At 35.6% G+C, this 11,213-nt stretch overlaps 1 pseudogene; it reads right to left on the bottom strand.

Annotated features, from left to right (window-relative positions):
* Positions 1 to 871: 871 nt before the first annotated feature.
* On the bottom strand, positions 872 to 1,960 carry LOC122739596 (annotated as a pseudogene).
* Positions 1,961 to 11,213: the final 9,253 nt, after the last annotated feature.

Raw genomic sequence — 11,213 nt, 5'->3', positions numbered from 1 at the left:
TTCTTTTTGAGGGAAGTGAAGGAGAGCTCAGGCAACTTGCTGGCTTCTCTCACCCCCAGTAGTTGATTTTATGTTAATTATAAGTGTTAGTACATATACATTTCATAAATTAAAAAAAAAAACTTATAACACATTATAAATATTTGTTAACAAGTCTTCATATATATATATATATATATATATATATGTATGTATGTATGTATGTATGTATGTATGTATGTATGTTGTTGTTTGACAACAGTAAGCAATCCAGGCTTTTCTGAATTCAATGAAGTATCTAGTTCAGTAAATGATATGGTCAAGACCTGTCGACTATACCCCATTTACTACCCTTTTCAACCAAGTACATTCATTTATCTCTCCTTACTTGTGGGTGCTAGATCACCCTATCTTAGAAGCAGATACTTTCTTTTCAAGAGATATATAAGAAGCCACTGGAAGAGTGAAAAACTGACCTAGTCTGTACTGCCCAACTGGCCCTGACCTTAGTTTAGTCTTGAACTCTAATTTACAGCTTGTTACTCAATCACTCCTAATACTCACCCTCCATTCTTCTTTTCTAGTCTCATTCCAGCTCTCTAAGACCCAACTCCTTGTCATCCACAGTCTTGATGCTGATGGGTTTTGATAATTACACATATGCTGTCATATTATGAACACTCAATTCTGCTAAATATTGGTACTCATTTCTCTTGTTTTTAGAAAGGGTTTTCTATTTTTTTATACAATTCTATACAGCATATACAATCAGACATTGACACAATGTATGCATTTTGACAAATTCTTTGATATTTCACAGTGTTGCTTCAAACAGTGAGTTCCAGTTTACACTGAATGGTGACACCTCATTTATCTGGTAGTTATCCAGAGTCTATTTGCACCATGGCTTCTTCAGCTGCATGGCTGCAAAGTTCATTTCCTGCATTTTCTCCTCAATCTTTAGTTCTGGATTATTAAACCCAAAGTTAGTCAGTTATGGCACATTGCTTTCCAGTGATTATGAGGCCTACCATGATGACACTGATGGAGAGAACATAGAACCCTGAAAACATACATAAAGAAAGAGTCCAAAGAAAAAGCTGTAGAGATCAGTACTCAGGATGCCCAGGTTGATTGAGGTTTCACTCATGGTTTTGATGACCACTGGAATGAACCTATACAGAGAGAACATACAGAGGGCAAAAGCCACAAACAGGAGTGGAATTTTCCAGTTCCAATAAATGACAATAATATCTTTATATTCTATAGGTGCCAGCTGGAAACCACTGATAAATGTCCCAAATAAGTCCACCATTCCTAGAAACTCTACTTGGCTCAGCTTTTTCACAATGTACTCCTCATACACCTTAGAAAAGGCATAGAGAGAAGATATGAACACTTCACCAATCAACACATCATTTCCTGAATTGTTATATCTTCCAACTAGTATGTTGGCCCCAAACATCATTCCTCTTCCCAAAAGACAGATGACCATAGTGATAAAATGCATCACTCTGTATCTTACATGAAGAACAAACCATGAAAGGGCCATTGAAATGGGAATCCCAAAAGAGTCCAAGAGCTGGACACTAGTGAGGGTAGTGTACTGATAAGCTTTGACAATCATGTAATTAGTCTCTACATCAGCCAGGTTCAAGGAGATATACTTCCACCATTTTCCTTTCAGGATGTGAAAAAGGTTCTCATTGCCTGGTCAAAATGACAAAATGTCTGCATAAATAAAAAAAAAAGTAAAGAATAGTTGATAAACCTTTGAAACATCAGAATGTTCATGTTGTACTTGTCTGCCAAATACTGCCTACCTGATAGATACTCAAAATAGAGTCTGGCCTAGAGCAATTGTTTTTAAGATGGTCCAGGTGAAATGTTTTTCTTTCACCCTGAGAAGGAGGTTCATGAAATTGCTAAAAACTCCCAGTGCTCCCAAAGAGAATGGGGCTTGAGGACTAGGTGCCTCCATGTACATGATCTACATCTGCCTCATTCTTGTCTAGCACTGTGGGATCTCCAGCAAAACATTCCTGCTGTTATGAGAAGGCATTTTCCCCATATAATGTGAATACATCAGCACCTTATTACCTGTGACTGTATCAACTGAATTGAAAAGGGGAGGCACAGAGAAGTAGGAGAAGACTTATGAACTGATGCAAAGTGAAGTAGTAAAAATCAGCAAAAAGAAATGTGCCCAATTACTATAAAATTCAAAAGGACAGAATATAAAGTGCAAAATTTTCAAAACAAATATTGGATAATTAAAATGTGCATCCTTGACCTTGAAAAAGACATTTGACTATGTTATACCTTCCCTTCTTTTTGCCCATATTATTCACTCGAAAGGACGTTTGAGTAAAATAATGCACATGCTATCAGAATGTTGAACTGTTCATTAGTTTTGTTGTATAGTCCCATGATCCTTTCTGTTATGTGAGACAATGATGGATGGATATTTGGGTTGAGAAGGAAGAGGGATATATTGGGAACTAAAGCTGATTGATAAGGAAAACATTTTCCATCTAACTATCCAAGAATGGTGATGATTAAAAAAAAAAAAACTTGTTGAGATTCAGATTCCAACAGAACCATTCAGGTTAAAATTTCCAAAAGACAGCTGGTGATCTGGCACTTGCCCTAGAGAGACACCACACTTGTACATAGAGATCTTGGAGGTAATAATTAAACCCATGGGAGTTGATATGGGAAGCAGGAGATATATTAGGGATTCAGAAGATAGCATACCAAGTCAGTACCTTATGGAAAATCCACAAGTTGAAAAAAATGATGAAAGATTTTATTTTAAAAAGAATTAGATAAATCATTATATAGTTTTAATTTTATGTAGAGGAAGGGAAACAAATTATATCAAAATATACTAGAAGGGGGAAATCATAAGAAATAGACCAGAAATACAATTTTCAGAAGCTACTCTGCCCAAATATAAATCAGTCACATTTTCAAGGGTCTCCCAAGTGATATCCATACTCATATGGTTAAAGGCTAAATCTGGAAGAAATCTTAAAGAACACTGAGTTCAAATAGCTTATTTTTTTCAGATAAGTAAACTAAGACTCAATGTTTTAAAGTGACATATCAGTCTTCCCTTGATTTCCTAATAGAATCTCTTTTTTCCTGTTTTATTTTTTTCATTACTTCCCTTTGAATAAATGTTTTACCCCTCTGATATAACCATGCATGTTTCTATTCCAGTCTGTGATATTCATCTTTAATTCTTTGGAAGTAGTATGTCATGTCTCCCTTTGATATAGTAACACTGTTAATGTGTTAAAATTTTCACACAAAACACATACATGTATATGTATATTTGTATATATTCACATAAACAAATATGCAAATCTCAGACCGTCAATAAACATTTAGTAAATAGCAACTATGTGGCAGAAACTTTAAGTACTTTGGATAGAAAGAAAAACAAAACACAAACCCTGTGCTTAAGAATCTCCCATGTGCATAAACAAACAGAAAGATGCTGGTATCCATACATAACAGAGATGATAGGACCACTATCTACCAGGATCAAACCCCACACTACTGTACATGAATACATGGACTTGACTAAAGTGAAAGTGACAAAAATGGCCTTAGGTTTTGATTGGCCCATAAAACTCTAAGGCTCAAACTCTGCTTCCCTTGAAACAGTAACCTGGTAGCCTCTGTCTTGACTGAAGTAGTTTCTTTAACATCATACTTTGGGGTGGTGGTGGTGTTATTGGACAAAAGTTGACCATTTGAGCTGTGTCTCACAAATTAGCAATCAATAGTAGTATGTACAACTGACTAATGGGGAAGCATTAAATATGATCATCAATCCAAAATGAAATATGGAACATGGAATAGTGAAGTCTATAAGTAAAACATAGATAAAGACTGGTGGAAACAATGCAATGACATTATCAGAAAACCTCAAATGCTCTGTAGCATCAAAGACAAGGATAGCTCCTTCTTGTTTTTTTTTTTTTATCCATGCTTATTCCCCTTCACATTCTCTACATATGTTCACACTTTCCAGGGATGATATGTGTATTTTATACCAGTTTGGGGGTGAAGAAATATCTATTCTGGAGAGTTAGAGACTTTTCTTACTTTGCATGCACAAAGTGACAAAGATAAGGACCATACTTCATTCGAATTCATTACATGAAATCTTGACACACTGGAAAGTATGTTGGATTTGAAGTGATTAAATGATCAAATAGATGAATAACGAAGAAGAGTCTTACAAAAGTGCTCATATATAGATTATAGAGTGAAAAGTGTTGGGAGAGAAGACGGGAAAAGAGAAAGGAAGGGAGAAATTGAGGAAAAGAGGAAGCTGAAGGGAGAAAAGAATTGAGGGTGAGGGAGACAAGGAAGGAAGAAAGCTAGGAAGGAAAGAGGAACAGAAGGAAAGGAAGTTTATTGACTGCCTGATGGATGGAGGGACTGTGATACCATAAAGAACTGCAGCTTCATCTCATCAGGGGAGTTAATCTTATTTCTGCTTTGCATTTGTTAAATACATTAGAAATCCATACTTAGAGGCTCTTCCTGGTCAAGATTAGCAGTCTTGGAACTGATACATTCAGGAGACATTCATTCCCATTCACATGCCATTCCTGTAATCAAAATTAAAATAAATATTTGTATTCTGTCAAATAAGACTGCTTTGAAGAGCCCTGAATGTCTCCTAAAACAAATCTCTATAATTAACTATTTTTTAAACTACCAAATAGGAGTTTAAATTACCCAAAAGGTCTGCTACTGGTTGTTAAATAGGAGATGTGAACGTAATGTAGATGCAGCTAATTAACAAAGAATAAATTATTTATGGATCCCTAAAATATTATTTGAATGACCCTTAAGTTAACAACACTGCAGAATTAAATTTTAATTGCATGTGTTATCACTCTCTTTTGTGACTTAACTGAATAATTCTGTTTTGCTTATGTATAAATAGATCTGTCCTTGAGATGTTCCCATCTGCATGCTTTGAGTGATAAAGGGGTGATATCATGAGGTCTCCTCAATTCTAGCAAGCATGTTCTTTTAAATCAAAACAACATCTGTAGTACTTCACCCTGTCTTGTAATTAAAAAGGACTTCACCTGGAGGTATGCCTCAATTTTTTTCTAAAATCTGCTTCCTTTCTTTGTGGCCTTCTTACCTTCATGCATACTTGACCAAGTTTTTGGCTCCTGGATTTTAGAGTAACCATTATTTAAACTCAAATTAAATAATGCAAATCTACCTATTCCCAAAGTTTCCTGTTTATAGGAATATGGTTTCATTGTACAGGCTTGGAAACATGAATAGGCCTATGTTGTCATCAATGACAGCACTGACCCCTCTGATGTGGATCAAAAACCATCGGTGTGGCTGATTCTTATCAGTCACTTCCTATAAATCTTACTGGTAGTGTTCTACAGTGGAGAGAATCCTAAATTTGGAGTCAAGTCCTATGTATGAATGCTACATCTTCCCCTTATTACTGTTACAAATTACGCCAAGTAACTTATTTGCTCTATACCTTAGTTTCCTATCATGTTCAAGAGGGAGAGGATTACATGAGGTCTATATTCCCTTCCAGCATTAAGGCATTGATAATAAGATCTACCACTTATTTCAAGCCAATATGTTGATAATGTTTCTCTAACTATCATTCCATGGCATAATAAACAAAGGAATCCAGGGGACTTCCATTGTTTATCCCATGCTTTCACTGTAAGGATGTGCATCTTACATCCTTTCCTGTCTTATGTTTCTCATGTAACTGCTTTTATGCCACTTCTCTTGTGTGGTTAGTTACTATCTATAGGAAATTAATGAATACATACTAAAATTTCAATTTAAATAATTGCTTTGACTATTTTAGTCATTACTAAATGGAAACAGTTTTCATGTTCACAATTATATTTATTCTTCAGTTCTTTATTGAACACTAGGGACCCAAGTTAAATCAATACTCTTATTTAACTTAAGAACTAAAACATGAATCAAGATGATGAAATCACTAAATTATTGCATGTAGAAGATTGAGCTTTTCTAATATTAGGGCCATCATCACTTGACCATCTATTCATTTAAATTTCTCTGCAGCATTATCTACGCTATTCTTACATTCCTTAGTTACAGAACAAGAGGTATCTTTTTTTATATTACTAGAGCTAATCTCTTTTCTGATTTTCTTGTTTCCATTTCCTACCAAATTTTCTGGAATTTTCTTGCTGAATACACCCCATCTCACACAAATATCTCCCCATCTATTGAACCCTTCTCATCTACATAACAACTCTGGCTCTCCCAAATATTCTTGGCTAATTTTTAGTCTTTCACTTGAATTTGTAGAGTAAGTCCCCATAAAGCAGTTAACTATGTCTTTTCTCAGGGTTCTAGATGCAACACTTTTGTGATGACCTGTCTATTATTGTCATACAAAAGCCCACAGTAGGATGCTTCCTATCAGATATCAGCCAGTGTGATAAAATAATGGAATTCGACAGATGCCCAGGGGTCCCACCTGATTGATTTAGTATTGTTTGAATTGGGGGAGAATGAGAAACTAAGTATCTGCTTAAGGGTGACTGGATGGGGACCACACCTGTCTGGCTCTGAGTGATGTTGTTCTCAGAGGCGGGGGTGCTATTGACAAAAGCAAGAGACCAATCTCAACCAATCAGCTTGAAGGACCTCCCCTTTGGGGGAGGGAGAGAGGAACTAGGACATGGACACTTGCTCGCGGAAGCATCCTCTTTTTGGTGAGGAATAGGTGTGTGGCAGCAGATGGAGAACAGGAGGGCCCCTTTTAGTAGTTCTGACACCAATTTGGTAGTGAGAGATTTCACATGGGTTTCTAGGAAAGTAAATTGGTTTCTTTCTCTCTGGTTATACCGAATTAGATCTAAGCTAGGATTTCCATGCTATAAGGCATCTGTTCTCAATCTCTCTCTCTTCACTAACTTATAATATATTTAATCAATCTTTAAAAGCCTAAACTCTTGCTGAATTTATCAGTGATTTTAGCCAGCTTCCCCCCAAAAACTGGTGGGGGGTCAGATTAGGACCCCCAATTTAGATTTTTAAACAACACACCTGACAATATTATATTCTAAATTCCTATTGCAAAGGGTATTTATTAGAAGATGCAGTAAGAAAAGGAAAAGAAAACAAAGCAAAAAAACTTTTCCCCAAACTGGAGACATATTCTCTTCTTACAGATCCAACATCTCAGAAGATACTGGGAATGCATTTAGCCAACAAAGTCAGGCAAATATGTCAAGGAAACATGAGAGAAAACAGAGGACATCTGTCTTCTACTTACTGAAAATCCTTTTCTCCACTCATGGATTCCACATGTTCTTTGCCTTATTGGCCATTCTACTGGGCTCTGGAAATCAATATCTCTGTTGAGTCTATAGTTGGCACTTCCATCCAGCCTAGGTTCAGCATGCTGTCCTTTAGTAGCCTTCCCTTGGTTTGTCTAATTTGTTCTCAATGTACCTCTCAGATCCCAATTTTACCAATGCCAATATTACAGCTAGCCACTGATGTTCTAGACACAGTGTTATCATCCCTTGTGGACATAGCTACTAAAACCAAATAGAATACCAGCAAGTTTGACCTTTTGAAATTCATATATTCATCCTATGGTCAATAATAGAGAGGGAGAGAGAAAGAGAGTACCTCAGCTCTCTCACCTCCCAAGGCAATCTCTTTTTTGGAATCCTATAGTAGTACACTCACATACTCCTTACCTGACTCTTTCCATACTCACTATTACTTTTAACATTCACTCAGAAAACACTCAGTAGCTATTGTATCAAGACAAGTGTATAAGTTGTTATAGAAAATATAGGAAAGCAAAACAAAACAGATCCTTTGTGTTAGAGATCTCTAAGACCAAATTCATCTTTTTTTTTAACCGACCCAAATAGTGCTCATTCCAAAAGTAGTCATCCACATTTCAGGGGAGAAAATGGAAAGAATTATAGAAAATGATATAATGTAAAATGAGCAAAGCTGGGTGATCATTGTATGTAGTGACAGCCATATTGAAAGATGATCAACTGGGAATGACTTGGCAATGATCAGCAATGCAATGATACAAGACAATTTTGAAGGACTTTTGGTGAGAAATATTATTTAACTCCAGGAATAGAACTGATAGAACTGATCGTCTAAATTCAAATTGAAGGACACTTTGTTTTTTACTTTATCTTTCTTGTTTTATTCTTCTTCTTTATTTATTTAATTTTGGTCTGTGTTCTGTTTTGCAACATGTCTAATATGGAAATATGTTTTTCATGACTACACATGTATAATTTATATCAAAATGCTTGTCTTTTCAAGGAGGGAGGGAATTTAAAACTCACAAAGTATAAAAAATGGATGTTAAAATTGATTTACAGGTAATTGAGAATAATTAAATAAAACATTCTTAAAAAGTGAATTGGGGAATTAGACACTAAGTATTTCTACAGATCCAATTGTAAAATTCTCTCTCTCTCTCTCTCTCTCTCTCTCTCTCTCTCTCTCTCTCTCTCTCTTTTGTGGGGCAATGGGGGTTAAGTGACTTGCCCAGGGTCACAGAGGTAGTAAATGTCAAGTATCTGAGTCCGGATTTGAACTCAGGTCCTCCTGAAGTCAGGGCCAGTGCTTTCTCCACTAAGCCACCTAGCAACTCCCTCATTATTTTTTAAAGTAGTTGTCCAGATTTCAGGAAACAATTTTGAATTCTGTCACCTGTAAAATGAATACAATTGACCAGATGACTTCCTTTAAGCTTGTGTGCTTACAAATACTTGGAGATAGGTATCATTTGATCCCAAGTCCCCTGTTCTCCATGATTTCCCCCAGTTTCTTCAACCAGTAATCATTGGAGTCAGTGAAATGTATACATTCACTAGGTTATGGAATATATAAAAAGGACTTATATGAGAAAAAAAATACTCCTTAAGGACTAGGATCCTTGAGATAAAAATAAAATTATACATACTCATTGAACTCTATTTCTTAATGAATCAGTTGGTGTGCTGCACAGTGAAAACCCCATAATTCATGTCTCCATCATATCAATGTAATCTAAAGAACAGAGAAGGCTCAGTTTGTAGAAGACATGTCAAATATTTTAAAATATGTTTTTCAGATTCATTATATCAGCATTTCATTTTGAAGCCTTTTTTTTTTTTGGTTTAATGAAAAGGCTAGGATGAAGGGATGTGCTATGAATTCTGATGATTATTAAGGTGAATGAGGTTATCAACTAGCACCAAAACTTTTTACCCAAATTTCATAATTCCATTTTGGACATCTCTACAAGCAATTAAAATCTGCAAGCTTTGATGTTTGACACTATTTTCATATCCTTTCAATTACAATCATTCATTGATAACAGTGAAAATAATCTAGATTGTAAGGAAATTGACTATTTCCAAGTACCTTACTTTACCACTGACTAGGATATGTCCTCAGAGAAGCCACAACAACTGTGTATGTGTCAATTTCCTCATATTGAAAATAGGGTCTGGGGGCAGCTAGGTGGCACAGTGGATGGAGCACTGGCCCTGAAGTCAGGAGTACCTGAGTTCAAATCTGGCCTCAGACACTTAACACTTACTAGCTGTGTGACCCTGGGCAAGTCACTTAACCCCAATTGCCTCACTAAAAAAAAAATAGAGAAATAGAGTCTGGGGAAGTTAGATGGCACAGTGGATAAAGCACTGGCCCTGAATTCAGGAGTACCTGAGTTAAAATCCAGCCTCAGACACTTGGCACTTACTAGTTGCATGACCCTGGGGAAGTCACTTAACCCCCATTGCCCCACAAAACAAAACAAAACAAAACAAACAAACAAACAAAAAACAAATGAAAATAGGGTCCTAGAATAAAAGGTATGCTAACCTTTTCATCTTAATACTTTATATCCATTTTGTTAGCAGATTAAGTATTATTTCACATGTTCTGAATTTTGCCTCTGTGTGTATGTGTATATACAAATATGAATATACAGACATACATATAGATACACATAGATACAAATTCTTAAGAAGGCCATTTTGAGCCTTCCATTCAGTATAATACCATAACCATTTATTGAATACCTACTATGTTTGAGGAACTATGCTACATGCTCGGGATACAAATAATAAAATCAATTCATGTCTTAAGGTAGTTTACAATCTAATCAATTAAGACAATATACAAAAGGAAGCTAGAAAAGGGAGGAAAAAAAAGAATACCCAGTGCAGGTGTATCCTGTTCCATGGAATCCAAGAAAAGCAGTTGAATTGTTAAAAAGTAGAGAATAACATAATTTTGTAAGAACTTTTTACTCTTTGAGAACATGTGCCCTCTGATGCCCCATCTGACTATAACTCTGTGATTATGTTATGTGTTCCTACTTTTAAAATATCATTTATCTCTTCCTTAGTCTCTGTTCACAATCAGCTTCCCCAGTTCATCTACTAGCTCATGGAATTTCCTATAGTTCCTTTAAAATTCTTCTATCTATTCCTGCAGATGTGTCAACAAATCTTCCTAATAATGCACATCTGATCACATTGTTTCCCTGCTCTAAAAACTTTAGTCAATCAGTCAAGAAAAATTACTTCATTTGTGGGATTATAAGAAGAAAAACAAAAAAATATCAATGACAATAATAAAAATGTGGCCCCTGTTCTCATTCTAATGGAAGGGACAATGTGCTAATTAAAAGTGCATAAAAGATATATGCAGTGCAAATAAAGAAGCAAAAGCTGTAGCAGTTGTGGGTACTGCAAAAGATCTGAAGAAAATCAATTTTGAGGTGAATATCAAAACAAAATAGGGAGAGGGGAATTGGATGTTAGAGGGAAGAGTAATCTAGGCATGGGGACAGAGAGTGAAAATATATAGTCAGGAGATGTATTGTTTGAATGAGAAATAGGAAAGAGCCCAGTGCCATTGGATATGTGGCAAGATTGTGAAGAGGGTTAAATGCCAAAGAGATGATTTTATAATTAATCCTGAGAATAACAGGGAGATACAGGAATATAAATAAAAATAATGAGTTTATGTTTATGTTTGCAGGTGACATGGTAAGACTTGCTTTTTGGGAAAATAACTTTAGGAGAAAAATGGAAGACTGGTTAGAGTAGACCAAAACACTAATTTCATTCCAGTGGTTGATATATGACAGAATAAGGGACTGTAACAGGACTTTCAATTAGTTTCAGATAAAAAGC

Source organism: Dromiciops gliroides, chromosome 2, assembly GCF_019393635.1.
Source record: "Dromiciops gliroides isolate mDroGli1 chromosome 2, mDroGli1.pri, whole genome shotgun sequence".
NCBI classification, from domain to species: domain Eukaryota; kingdom Metazoa; phylum Chordata; class Mammalia; order Microbiotheria; family Microbiotheriidae; genus Dromiciops; species Dromiciops gliroides.
Note: the sequence above shows the minus strand (reverse complement) of the source record. Positions and strands in the feature narration are given on the sequence as shown.